The sequence below is a fragment of the Glossina fuscipes genome, unplaced genomic scaffold (assembly GCF_014805625.2).
Source record: "Glossina fuscipes isolate IAEA_lab_2018 unplaced genomic scaffold, Yale_Gfus_2 197, whole genome shotgun sequence".
Taxonomy (NCBI): domain Eukaryota; kingdom Metazoa; phylum Arthropoda; class Insecta; order Diptera; family Glossinidae; genus Glossina; species Glossina fuscipes.
In genome coordinates, this window is record NW_023998540.1 from 655,747 (window position 1) to 671,349 (window position 15,603).

A 15,603-nucleotide genomic window follows, 5' to 3' on the forward strand; every position below is an offset into this window, starting at 1 on the left:
CCCTTTCTTTACTTAAATCAATTTTTCACACTTCAACTTCACAGTTCATGCCAGGAAAGTAAGCACAAAAAAAAAGGAAAATACTTAAAGGTTTAAAAAGAGAAAAAAAGAGAAGAAGGGGTAGATCAAATAAGACTGAAGATATAAAAATTCCTTTTACATTTAATAAAATCATATTTAAAAGCCGTAATAGTTTACAACAGCTTAAGTAATATAAGTTTTTCATGGTTTCTCAAAATCACTAGATATGTGCACTATACATACACAGCAAGTACCTTACAACAATCAGTTTACGTATAAGTAAATATCGGAAATTGATTGTCCATCGATCACAGGATTCAAAAAGAAAATCTTCATAAAACATCTTCGCAATTTTCCGCTTAGAATATACAAGAAAGGCATTTGGAAAGAGGAAGAATTTAAAAACGGATCATGTAAATTTTTTCAAGAGCATAACAACTTTGCTATAAGTATTTTGATATCTCAAAACAGTAGCTGCTTATGAAGTAACGATAAGGTCGACTGTGCTAAGAATACGTCTTAAGTGATGAAAGCGTGCAACTAACAGAACTGCTATTGACAAATTAAAAATTCTATTTCGGTCTGTAAAATGAAATTTACGTCCACTTATTAGTTGGCTGGCGTTTTTAGTAAACTTTCATACACTCATCCCAAATGGGCCCATAATCGATCTTCATTTTGACATTTCTATTCAAATCGTAAACTTGGACGTTTTTCCAATAAAACTCAAATATATTTTTCTTATACATTTTTATCAGTATCGTAATTAATTTAGCCAGAAGAACATATTTTTTTTTATTGCTTTTTGTTTTATTGTTATTGTTATTATAATTTGTTCAGATTAAAGCAATAAATTCTAGTACTAAAATGTAGGATGAGCACGAGTAATCAACACTATTGGCATGATTCAAAATTGATGTTGGGTCAATATTTAGTTGGGGAACCATAGCATACAAGATAAAATGCTCCAGTTTTTCTCTATTCTTTTGCAAAATTTTGATCGACTTCATCCCCACGATTTGTTCATCCACCAATCTTTCCAGCTTTTTTACCATTGGGCAAACCATCTGTTGTGTTAAGTTTGGTAAAGCGTTTTCGCCATGAATAGGATGAATTTTTCACAAATCTACCTATGTCTTACAAAGCCTTGGTCGACTTGATATTGCAATATAAGCGAATGTTTTGGCTCAAAATGCAACTCATTTCCAGGGGATTAGAAAATGTCAAAAAGTTATTTCTTTTTTATCTTGAGACCTATTATCTATTATCTTGCCCGTGCGCCACAATATGGCCAGATAGGATTAGTGATTGACAAAGTTAGTTAAGATCATCTGTTGTGGAATAGGTAAACTATTTTCCTTATATATTAATTTGAATATATATCTTGTGCTAATCCAAATTCGGCAAGCAGTATCAAACTGAAAGCTTTATAAAATATTCGCATATCCTTTTCGTAACCGTAAGAGACTAACTTGACCTTCTTTAACGGTCTACCCATTCAACAAAAGGCTTATTGCTCTTCATTCGAAAGTGTAGAAATAGAAATTTATTACGTTACATGTGCAGTTTTTCGTTTAGGCACCGGATTCATCCCTAGCCATGGATGAGCTCCAAGAACCAATTTTAAATAGAAGCACAGTTGTAAAGAGATGTTAATAACAAACTTGGAATCATTTATATATCTTTGGTCTACGAATAGAGACCGGATGGAATAATCTGCAATATGTTGCATCTACGAGATAAGTAACTAAGATGCCTATTTATTTGCTAGCGTCCGTTTTCTTACTGCAAAATAAAATTTCTTTGTTTAAAACTTCTTGCACAAAACGGATGTCAGATAATTGCTCAAGAAAAACAAAAAAAAAAAAAAAAAAAATTCGAAACTTTTTTTTTTGGAGCATACATACACTGCAATAACTTAATTAAAATCAAATTGTGTGAGTATGTTAAACAATAATCTTGGTTAAAACTTCTGGTTATCTCTCTCCTTTTGAAAACGAAACTTTCTCTTCCTATTAAGAGCAACATTAGATGCTTGTTGCTGCATTTGCTGTTGTATTGCTCGTCGACCAGTTCTGAGTTGAGTCATATGAGGGTTCGAGAAAATGCAATATCAAGATGAATATCAACACTAATGTAAAAAAATCAGTATATTTTACGAAAAGTTTCAAACGCGCGAGGAAATAGAAAATATTTTGTGGTTAGATGCTGAGAAGAGCTATTGGATATAAATTTTAATTTATTTAAAATAATTGAGTGAAACATTTCTAAAATAGTTAAGTGCTATACAAAAAAAAAAAAAAAAAAAAAACCTCAGACGATGACATGTAGCAAGAAAATCAAATTAAATATTCTTTAAATTTCGACTTTAACGATAATGAATTTCAAATTTATAAAAACTAATTTATAAAAAAAAAAAAATATAATAATTTTTTTTCTTCTTTTGCTTGCTTTTTCTTCTTTAAAAATGCTCTAATAAAAGATACATTCATTTTCATGTGCGTTAATGTTTATTTCACAAAAAAAAAAACAAAACTTTTATTTAGATTTACTTTAATTAATAAATAAATTTCCCTCTTTTTTAATTAATTGAAATAGTTTATTTATTTATTACCTGTTGATAAACTTGATTTCTTTTCCATTTTTATTTTTTATGTATTTTTTTTTTTTTTTTTTGATAAAACAACGAAAAAAACCCTTAAATACATTGTAGTAGCGCAAGGCCGATCATTAAACGACCCGATCCTACACGACGTCGCTTAATAGATTTGAACGCTCGTTTTGGCAATAATACAAAACGTCGCAAGACGCTATCCAAATTTTGCAAACTTAATTTATTTCTTCAAATTTCCTTCCCGCTACCTTTTCTCTTAATTGCTACTATGGACCAGTTTTCATTATAAAATATTAAAAATTGAATCGTTTTTAAAGGGCGTTCACTATTCATGAGCATTCTTATGAGAGGGAGGTTCAAGGAATAGGTACATGTGATTCAAATTTGGCCCACTGAATTTTTTTGTCAAGTTACTATCATGAATAAATTTCTATCGTAAAACGTTAGCAGTTACGCCTTTTTAGCACATAAGAGTTTAAATTTCAGGGAAATCCTTATATGCAGATGACCTACGGGGTCCAAGTTCGGTAAGATTGATTTCTGAATAATGAATTTACTATCATGAGTCAATTTTTAACCAGAAATGCTAAATATTCAATTATGTTTACCATATAAAGATTCAGTTTTTTGTGGAAACTGTTATACGACGGGAGGTCCAAAAGATTACCCCAACAGTTTCAAATCTTTCATGACAATTTAGAATGCCGAGAAACTTTGAAAATGCAATATTTTCCTATATAACGACTTGTCAAAAAAAGATGTTCTATCGGGAGTGATCGAAAAAGTGGACCGGATCGGAATCATTTTCAACAGCGTCAGTGTATCAAATTTTATCAAATTATCTTAAAAATTGCGACCTGTAGATTGAACTCAAATTTATTTTTATATAGACAGACATCAGATGGACCTATGGACAGACAAGCTTAGATCGGTGTAATAAAACCTAAATTTATCTAACGCCTTTCTGGGTGTTACGCACATACTTCATATACCAGAAGGGGTATGGGGTATGGGGTATAATGAAATTTGTTAGGAACACGTAAATAATATAGAATTTTAATTAAGTTTATATCACAACCCTACGCGTTTTCTATGCTAAAACGTAATTAAACTTTTTGCAACCATTAGAAAATTTCAATGGACTAAAAATGAAAGTTTTAAGTGTTTTGCATAACATGCAGAGAAATAAGTTTTTAATAAAAACAAAAAAAAATTCATATATCTTCTGTTAAGTGTTTAACTTAAGATTTGCATTTTATATAAAGTTCAATCACTTTCTAAAATATACGCATCTTGTTTCTGCCCTTTGTGGGCGTATGACTTACAATACAATTGTGCAATAACGATATTCAGAAACTTATTACGTTATGCTGTCAACATGAACCCGCCTAAAGAAAAAGGGTCTTATGCAACACACAGAATGATTTTAGACAGATCCCTTTATATAATTACATCAGTTGACGTAGAACCATTTTCTGAAAGAATGTCTGTCCAACTTTTTGTCTGAAGTGCGTTCATCTATTTTTATGATCAAGTAATAGTTGCGGCTCAGCATCGTTGCACGAATTGATTTCGAGATATTTTGATGACTTATATATTCAGGCTGAAAGGCTATTGAAATGGATTGAATCGGATAATAAATCTGAACAAGATTTTCCTCTTCCAATATTTCTCGGCAAAAATCAATGAGATATAATCACTAGGTACCATTAAACGCCTTTCCATACAAAAATTTTTACGATGTATAAGCTTAATATTTTTATTTATGATTTTAAATTTTAGGTTAATTTATTTTTAGTTTGCTATTATTATTTTCTTATTTTATTATACGTTTATTACGTTCGAAATGTTCGAAATTTTTGACTTTCGTTCTGGATTGTTCTTCTCTTTTAGATACGTTTAATAAACCACAAAGTTTATATATATGTTGACATTTGAAAAATGTCTTCTCCGGGATCTACAGTTTAAGTTTTCTCTTTAATTAAGTTTAAGTTTACCCTTTGCATGGAGTTAAAGCGTGGATATAAGTGTGAGATAATGCAGTCATTGAACGTTCTTTAATCAACTCATAAAATCGTTGTTGTCGATTTGCTGACTCGTAGCAGAAGAAGAGATAAACTGCACTGTTGAAGTACAAGTATTTGATTAAAGTTATTGCTCTCTTGAATCGTTGTTAATAAAAAACAAAATTAAATCGAGTTTGACTTTGGATAAGTGGTTTAGTTGGGCACGATTGGCAGATAAGATAAGATATAAAAAATTATTCCACTCCGACTGCGCCTAGAACTTTCTTACCACCCTGCTCGCACCCCGAGGGGACACTAATCAAAACAGAAAGAAGAAGGCAAGAAGTCTACTTAAGGGAAGTCATAAAATTGGGTCACGGTTAGTTAGCTAGTTGGCGGACTTTCGTCTTGCGTTATCAAGAGATAAAAAAGGAATACACACATCGCCAGTCTGTTAAGATATTGAACAATATGGAAGTAGATGATTGAAAAGTAACACGTGACCGAATAAATGTTAGATCTTACGTTGACCGCGCATTTTTTAATTTTATGCTTTCCGATGTAAACTCGAAGAGAGAGATTTGAAGAAGCAAAATTATGCGATTGAAGTTTATATCCCATGCGATGGTCATTACTTGTACATCTAGTTTATACTATTGTCTATAAATTTTTTATGGATCTTTATCTGTTTTTTAGGATTTAAAATTTTTTTATATGACTTATGTGCTTCTTTCGAGTTATCTCAGAAAAGTGAGGTAAAAAAAAAAAAAAAAAAAAAAAAATGGAAAATTAAGCTTGTAAGCTCTTACTTATGTTTAAAGAGCTATAGGTTTAAAACCTAATGGGGATAAAACAAAAATTAAAACACATCAATGAAAGTTATGCACAAAGCAATTGAAAAACAACGTAATACGAAGAATGAAAAAAAGGAAAAAATTTGAAGGCTTTTAAATAGCAAAGGCGGCAGCAATCAGAATTTTTAGTAGATGAACTTACAAGCACGTAGATGCATCCATCAAAAATAACGAAGTCATTTGTGCTTATGTCTATCAGCCTTTACGGGCATGTGGGCACGAAGTGCATTGAGTGCATTCAAGGTTGATTATGAAGATATTGCGTTGCGGTTTTTGTTGGTATTAGCATTTGGTATTAGTATTCTGCTTTTATAGACGACTTTTACTTTTAGTCTTCAATTCACGAAATCCTTTACAATTTTCAATTAAATAGCAATTTTTCGAAAAAGAAATTCTTGTTCGCTTATTGTTGCTTGCTTTCCGATACGGGAAATGAGTTTTAAATTGTAGCTTGAACAAGTTATAAGACCGTAGAGGTGTTCAAATCGAACCATTTAGTGTTATAGCCATTGAGAGGCTTAACCTAAATTAGATTTTCAAATGTTGATCGCCTTGAAATTTCATAAGTTTATTTTTTTGCTTGTTTTCATTTTAAGCTCAAGAGAGCACATACGAGTATTTTTGTACTTTTTCTTTCAATTTTACAAATTTTCCTGTTTCGGATATTTTTTCTCTACAACACTACTCGAAATTGTAGCCAGTTTGGGATAAATCAAATTTATAGGCAATTGGATAATTTGTGGGAAAGGCTAGCCCCACTCTCGTCCGCACTGAAGAATGATTATGTTATTATTATGATATAGACATGTAGCATTACAAATGTCAAAGCGTACACAACGTCTTTATGTCATCCCTAAATCCTCTTGCAATTCCAGAAGTCTATAGATTTTTGGATTTAGTCTCAGCTTTGTGCTAGTGGTTTTTTTAGACTGTTTGTTGCAAGGGCTGTAGATGATCTTATTTATTGGTGTTATTTTCACTCCTTCAACTTTCCATTTCCGAGACGCTATCAATAGCATATATTTATTATTATTTTGTTCTGAGTGATTTTCATTTATATACTTATTACATAAGTATAGATGCATGAATAAAGTGTACACTTTTTCTTTTTTGTCATCCTATACGATATCCCATCGGTTACGGACTATCGATCCTTGCATTAAGACGGCTCCCAGTATATTGCTAAGGTCAGCGGTTCGCAAAAGTTGCTGAGGTGCAAAAATGGTTCGATGGCTTTTTCGCCTTCCAATCGTCAAGTTTCCATCGTGAGAGAATCGGCAAATTAGTCAATGAAAAGCAAAAGACCATAGATATCAATGGTGTAACAAAATGTTTATATCTGACGCAAGTCTTTTTGCAACATTTTTTTTTGCCTTTAAAACTGATATGAAATGATGGCTTGCAAACCTAAAAACCGAAACGAAAACGGAAAACGGCGGAGTTTGAAGATTGCGCTTATGTTCTAGTTTCATTTTGCAAGGCAAACGAAACGACAGTATAATGTTTTTGAAAGACGAAAAAGTGAAGACTGCTTAATACTGGTATACGTTAAGCCAACCACCACAGCGTATGTCTGAATACAAGCAAGAACGACATAACTTGTAATTGACTTAAAGGAAAAAAGAAAAAAAACCTAAACGATTTTCATTTGCACAGCTATTATTATGTACATCCTAGTGTTGCATGTTTTATATACATTTTCCGTTGTTTGATATTAATAAGCATAAGATCTTTTATTGACGTTTTTTGATCATTGCAACTAACCGCTCTTATGAAGCTTCGTTGTTAATATAGCTTTGATTTAGTTCATGTGGATGTTTACCGTATAATGCTTTAGGTATTCATCTATTTACCTCATTACCATTACTGTTATTATTATTTTATTATTATTATTATTATAAAATATTTTTAAAATTTATATATTTCAACGGGAAAAAATCAGAAAAGATTTTTTTAGGATTTTTTCGGTTGTTCTGATTTCGATTTTTTCACACATAAGTTAGATATAATGAAGCCGTAGAATTTAAGGCCACATGGGGTTTATGTGCATGACAGGTAGTATTATCAATTTATCCTTCAATTCTCTTTTCTTCCTTTAAAGGCATCTTTGACGGCTCATTTTTTCAACGCCCGTTTGTAAGTTATTTGGTAAGTTAGTCGTCATTTGGTTTAATGAAAACATCATTGCTGATAAATTTTAAGGGGAACGAAGTTTCAGAGGCATTATTTTCACATTCATCGTCACAATATTGTGCGAGCAGAAGAGAGTTATTGGAAGATGGGTTATGTATGCTCCCTAATAATCTTTAAGAGGAATCTAAGAAGAAACTTTTAGTTCAAGTAATTCAAGCAGAAATATTCCTTTAATATTTCTTGTGTTCCTTCTTTACAATTTTAAGAATTTCTCAACGAAACTTGCTCTGTAATAATATTTGGACATTGTAAATTGTTATGAAAAATGTGACCCGGCTGGAGAAATACTTTGCCCCTTTTGTCGGATAATCTTTCCTACCAAAACTGAATTTTTATGTAGTAAAAAGGTATAATTTTTAATGCTTTAGTTCATAATAATAAATTTATATAGAAATCAACTTCACTTAATTTGGACCACGTCAGTCTATTTTATGCATACCACCGTCTACATCGCGCTTTCGTGAAAACTTTTGGTATATTATTATAATAACATTATTAGACGAAGTGGTATAGAGCATCTAAGATTGGCCCTTGCTCTTGACTATAATGTTCTTAGTTGTTTTTCCTCAATATAAATTAAAGAGAAATAATCTCTATTATAATGCCATAGATTGAAAACCGCTCGCATAAATCGCTAAAAGGAAATTTATTTATTTAAATTTCTATCTCATAACGAACATAAGTCAAGAAAACGTTTTAAAAGCTGATACAGTCGAACACATATTTTATGAAAATTTTTTCATTTTTTATAAACTTTTTTCTCAATTCATTTCATTTTAAAGGAAAAAATTTAATTGTATACAATCAAATAATTGAATTCAATCTGCTCTTTGCAGCAAAGATTTAATAAAAATGCTTTGGAAAGAATTTAATTAAATTAAAATAATTTTTTTCACAACAGGTGCTGTTGATGCGTTTATAAAATGTAAAAGGTAAACGTTTTTCTTGGGATAATGAAAAAAGGCAATAATATAAAATGGAAAAGATAACAAAAAGAACAACTGCAACAACAACAATAACAATAATGATAATGAAAATGAAAATGGTGTTAGACCGTTGGGTTTGATTACAGGTCGTTTTATTTTGTTTTTTTTTTTGCAATAAAAAAAAAACAACAGACTATAATAAGGAAGCAAAAGGTGATCTGTGTTAGAAAGATTTCGCTTTTGTCGAGCATCAAGTGTAGTCAGAAGTCAGTTTAAGGATTAGTTTTATTACAATTCTTATACTCATCACCGGATTATAAAAATGAACTAATTTCATCGCCTTGGCTGTGATGACAGTGGAGCCATAAAGTTTAATATATATGAACAGTGAATTTGAAAAGTGATATAGCCGAGAGTGTTAGTATATATATAAACGCATATATATAAATATATAAATACTGGCCAACTTAATTTTCAAATAAGCGCGTAATATACATATATAGTTTTTTTTTGTGGACTCAAAGGCCACTACATCGCTAAACTTGTTTTGAAGATCGAAAAATAGTGAAAAGGAACACATAAGCCTGCCATGTACAATATAAAAATAACTTTGAGTTGACAGTGAAAACTGCAATTTTTTCCATTGTGAATGTTCATCTTCCCTATTTGTCTTTCCTATTACCAATCCCGGTCGCAGAATGGGCGATAGAATTGTTCTTATAAGAAATGAAATAAAATAACTGAAGCATGAATCGATTTGAGATCTTACGCAACACCTTACGTTTGTCTTTCCATGCGTCCGTTAAAAGAAAGCTGAAGTTTTTCGCAGGGCCTACGATTGTTAAATTATCAAAAAAAATTAAAGGAAGCGAAATAGCTGTTGAATAATAACAAAGATCTTGCACTTGTAAAATACTCTAGTAGCGAGTACACTTTATCTTCTATAAAATTATATAAAAATTTTCAAAGAGATTAAGGCGCAGTCAAAAAAGCTCATTTCGCTGGAGTTTTTATTGAGTAACATTAAAAGTATGCATTAACACTATCTCTCATCGAGAGGTGGATGTCATTGAAAATTTTTCGCATAATTAAGTCATTGCGTCAGATGGCGCCGTCCTGCTGTAGGTAAACGTCGTCCCGCATCATTTTCAATCGAAAAAAAGTAAGTCAACATTGTTTGGTAACGCGACTTCCACTTTCACTTGTTCGCTTGTCGTGGGCAGAAGAAAACATCACTCCGAGCACTCTGTGAATTTCCACCATTTCTGAGCGAATGTATATCGACCCAAATATAATACGAAAACTTTATAAATTTTATTTGTCAAATGCCATAACAGTAGCAGTTGCTTGTTGAAAGTTCAAGAATGGTATGAAATTCCCGAGCACGCCTTTGGTTGAAAAACCCGTTATAAAGCATAGTCAACGTTGATCAAACTACGAATTGTTTAATCTATTCCGGTTGGCATGTCAAAATTTGAACGACCTTCATAAACTTTTCTTAATACAAAAAAAGATGCCCTACACTGTTCGGGTACTGCCGATACATACACAGCAATACTAATTAAGCCATGTGGCGATGTTAACTAATATAACGTTGAATTCAGGATTACCAGGCTTTTTCTAGCTTGCGTCATCTTATTGTTCCCTTGCACTTCGATGCTTGTGATCCTTAAGTCTCATAATTGGACGCAAATAGATATTTGGTTTTCTTTCACTTCGCAATTCAAACATTGTAGTTGAATTGAAATGAAATAAATTAAATGATATAAAATTGTATTTTTAGCCATCATTGGCATCAATGATGACACTTCCGTAGACAGCCAGGCCCTTTAGACTGTGTGTACATTGATCGGCGATATCTATTGATGAAAATGATAAAATAATGCAAAATATCAACGGACGCAACAGTTAAATTCGATGATTTTGACCTTTCTCCATTTTACTATTATTGAGTTATGCAAGGTGTACAGACCGAAGGAAAGAAAACGTTTACGATACGAATTGATTGAAAATGCCCTTTCGAACCTTACACGGTTTCAGTGCTTTCCCGATTAAAAGAAGAGATTTCTGTCGCGTATTGTGACTGACGATGGAGAAACGTCGAGAAGAAGCGTCGGATTAGTCCAGAGGAGCCAGCCACATCGACATCGAAGCAGAATGTTCATGGCAAGTTTTATTGCGCATACGGTCCGAATCGCAAGAAGTAGTGTATTACACGATGCTAAAACCGAAAGAAACTGTTATTGCAGATGTTTATCGACGTCAATCGATCAAATTGAACGATGTACTGTTGCAAGAAAGACCAGCAATAGCGGTTAATAAATACAAAAGTCATCCTCCAGCATGACAATACTCGGCCCCGTGTTGCAAAAATTGTCAAGAATAAACTGTTGCAGCTCGAGTGGAAAGTTTTGCCGCACCCAGCATATTTCGTTCTTTCTACACGGTATCGTCAAGTTGCCAGAAAGATGGAAAAAATAGGATAGAGAATGATGGAAAACATTCTGATTAATATATATTGTATCAATTTTTCTCAATAAAGACCTTTTTCAAGTGCGAAAATGATCAGAATAGATGCAAGCGCCCTTTATTACTGTCACATTTTGTTCATCAACTCTACTATAATATTCTATTAAGAATGTTACAATTTAACAAAAACAAACACGATAAAATCTTAAGCGCCTTAAAAGCCTCATTCGCAATAACATATATCCACTGGGTCGACTAATAACAAAGTCAATAACAATGTAATGTAGTTTAAGGAAGTAATGGCTATTAAAAAAGTTGGCAATTAGTAAAGTAATAATAAAGAAAAATCAAAGGAAAAGTTTTCCTATATTTCATTGCAAATTGTGTAAATATAAATATTCTTATCTCTTTATGATGCAAAAAATATTACTTTATGCTCCTTTTATTATTAATATTATTATTATAATTAAGCGTTGCGAACAATAGTTAAGCAAATAAATTTTTTATTTCCTGTTCTTCAGAGTTGAAGTATGATTGCTTTATGAACATTAAATTCTCTTTCCTGTTATTATATCGAAACCAAAACACAAAGCACTAGAAATTAGCGGATTTCATTATAAATGAATTTCTGAAATAACTCAATAGAGCAACCAAACAACTGAAGCGGAAGAGCACTTAAGAGAAGAGCAACATATATATATATATATATATACATATATACATATATATATATATCCGTGTAAAAAACGAAAAGATAATACACGAAGGAATTGAATAACTAACTTGACATTTTCACTAATTGGTTTGTTGTTACGCTTGACTCACTAATTAAAAGAATACATATTAAATTTTTATATTCATCACTTAAGGATAAGAATGTGCTGTATTTGTTATACCGTTTGTAAAGTGGTGATCTGACCGGAGCAGAATATCTATATAGTATGTATATACTCGAACAATGTAATTTTCAAAGGGTATAGATTGGTCATCAGTCGCGTCGAAGCATAGGTGATTGCAAGAAACATTGCAAACCAGTTTTAGGATTCGCTGTCCATGGTAGAGTCTAAAATAGAAAAGAAATATTCACGACCATGTCTCAAACTGAAGAGAAACTGAAAAAAGGCTAGAAATTCCACGTCTCTTCATATACTTTTTAACGGCTTATAATCGCCAGTAGATGTTCATCTAAAATACCATTTATTGTCGTTGAGAGCTTCAGTTCGAAAATGGTCTGTCAATGCGCTTATCATTGTTGTCAAGTTTTGTTATTATTGAACATTCACTTCAAGTGTTAGGTATCTAAGATTCGTCTAAATCTTTAATATAAGGCTTTCACTTATTTATACGCAAAGCCGTCAGTCGAAATTGAAAAACCTAAATTAATTGTGGAATTTTATTTCAGTGAAATGTTTGGCAATAAAGGGCGAAATATAAATATTATGAACTGAGATTTTGTGGCGTGCGGTCGCGTATAGCACTAGGAAGTAAGCGGGGGGAAGACAACATCACTGAAATTCGTTGTCAAAGGAAACTTATTTTGCCTAAAACGCAAAGACAAAAACAATTTAATAACTTAATGGGGACCTTTTTGTTTTTCACTCATCACTAAACGATTAATAGTGAACAGGGGCGGTTTTAGAGCAATTGTCAAGACGATAATTTGTTTTCAAGTATATTTTAATGTAAAGTTTTCAATTCCGCTACAGGAAAACAAGACAGTTTGGTTTTAAAATTGGTTGGTCTTGAAACGCAAACGCTCTGGTCAAACATGCAGGAGGCCTACCAAGAAGGCTGTCCTCTAAACACCAAAATGCCTACGAACCACATGCCTTGATGAAATTACAGCTCAGATCCCAGGTCATGAAATTTTTCAACGTTGCTAAAATGTCCGGTGACTAGGCGAAGTACAGGGAAGCCCTCACCACAAACTATGATGAGCTGAGACGGTCGAAGTGGACTACCTGGATGCAGCACTGTGCAGACATGACAACTTCGAGAAGTAGCGCGGCTCCAAAAAGCCTTAGCTATGCACTCTAAAGACACCATGTAGAGATTACACAGAGGGTCTCGAGAAAACTGTTCGCCGCCTAATGGATGCCTGTGCGAGACTAAGGGACCAGTTGTCCCCAAGAAAGACACACGCGCCCAGTTCTAGGCACTACAGTCTCGCTAACAAAATCTTCTGCGTAGAACGGGTGCAATGGGCCGTGTAGGTTACGTAACCTAAAGTTTGCCAAAAGTCTATGTTTTGATATATAGTTGGTGCGTTATCATTTAGTTCGCCACAGCATAGCTCATTTTCTTTCTTGAAAATTCATCAAAACTTAATCAAAAATCGAATAAGATAAACCGAAAGCTTTTTCATTACTTTACCGCGACTTCTTTTAATCGGATCGTATGGAATAGAAATTGGATTATGACATCGTTTTTACATCTCGTTAAGGTTATTAATAAAAAAAGCTTTCTAAATAATTTTATTTTTTAAAGTACAAAGAAGCCTTAGATTCCAATCATGGCAACGGAAGACGTTAAATCAAACGAATGGAAATTCCTTATAAATATCTCCGAAAGAAGTATATTAACTTTTTCCTGCGGTTGTAACTTCTCAGATATATATTTCGCAATCCTGACGAGTACAGAGTTTGAAATAGTCATTTAAAATCTAGCACACTTACTTCAACTTTTTTGCATGACAAAGCGATACGTCTATCGAAACGTACCTAGTTATTATTAGACGATTTACATGGAATGTTGCGGGAGCAATTCTAAACTGGTTGTTTTATTTCATAAAACAGCAACAAGAATGAACACAACATAGATGGACTATAAAGAGAAGAGAAAGACTTATATCCTATAGAGAAAAAAGTTATATATCCGAGCAAATTTGATCTGAAAATGTTTTAGAAACCCTGAACTAAATAAAAAATACAATAACAGTACATAAGATTCGTCCAAAGTCTAATACATTTCCTTTAGTTGCTTGTGTCTACTCAAAAATCTTCCTAAGGCGAACATAACTTTCGCACTTGGTTTCTTATCTGTTTTTTTTTTTTTTTTTTTTGAGCTTAAACTTATTTGGTGAATAAAATTCTCTTTAATAAGAACAAAAACTGCCAGAAGAAGAAAAGCCTCTTTTTCTGTCAGATTTGCAAGAAAGATACTTGAAAAAAAAAAATTAAGTAAATAAAAAGCAAAGCAGAAAAAAAAACGCAGGACCTCAACGAGGAAAATGCATTGAGGCGACTTAATGAAGTAAATATTGACGAAACATTTTTACGTTGGTTTTGTTGGTTTAATGCCTATTGTTACATGAAACGCAAAAGTGTATACCGAAGTAATTTTCCTAAGAAAATTTAACACTATAGAAATGAGTCAACATTTTATATAAATGAAATGAAAACTAAAAAGCATTTCTCTACAACTGTTTTTTTTATTTTTATCCTTTCGTGCATTAATTAATTTGTAACTGTTAAGCAAATAATTACGGTCGTTAAAACATTACTAGGAATTGTACGAATAGTTTTGAATTGAATTTTATGAAAAGTTATTTTTCGTTTAGAACGTAACAGTTATCGAAGAATTTTCAGTAAAAGATTTATAGCGCACTAAGCGAGTTATTCAAAGTTTTTTTTCTACAAATCTTTGCAAGCAAGTATTTATTTATCAATAAGAGTCGTACACTCTTTCGCATATACTCCTTTTTCAAGTTTGCCTAGGACTTTAATAAGAAAACGGATCTACAAAGAGACTTCTTCTCCGAGCATTACTTGCATGCTGACCTTTCTCAAGGGATTTGCTTCTAATAAAAGTAGGGAATCAAAATAGTACTAGAATCGTAACAATTTAATCGTCGTCTAAATCCAATATCTGCGTCTGTTTATGCTCTATAGTCGTCACGTCCCCGCTAATTAATAGAAGTAAGAGAAAAAGATTTGATCCATCTACAATTGACTATTTTAAAAGTACCACAAACATTATTGCGGGGGCCTACATCATTCGCTTAATAGAGTTGTTCATATGACAACTTTTCATAATAATTGATCCGAACTATTTTCAGAAGTTCTTCGTCCGTGGATCAAAACACTCGAATGTGCCATCTATCATGAAAGTAGTTTAAGAACACAAGAATATAAGATGGACAGACGGACATACAAACTTAAAACGGTTCAGAAAGTGATTGATTTCAGATGGATACATCTCAAGTCCTTCTGGGTGTTGCATAAATCGGCACAAACTCACGCTACAACACAGGTGTGGGGTACAAAAAATAATAGGTCGAATCATAAATAATTCCAATGCAGGTATATAAAATCTGTTGTTCTTATTACCCATTATAAGCCACCGAAACAAGCCTTTTAACTATATAGATGAGGGTTCAGTTAGTCTTCTGTCAACTATTTTCGTTCGGTGCGTTCACATTCAACTGTTTTCCTTAACCTCTGAATGGAGAGTCACAAAGTGTACATTCTACATGTCACGCTTTGGGAATTTAAGCAAGGCAACGGAGCTAAGGTGAAAGC

At 32.4% G+C, this 15,603-nt stretch overlaps 1 protein-coding gene across 2 annotated transcripts in view; it reads right to left on the minus strand.

Annotated features, from left to right (window-relative positions):
* LOC119641961 (hemicentin-1) overlaps positions 1-15,603 on the minus strand; it is a 257,082-nt gene that overhangs the window by 89,857 nt on the left and 151,622 nt on the right. The gene's annotated exons all lie outside the window — the stretch shown is intronic.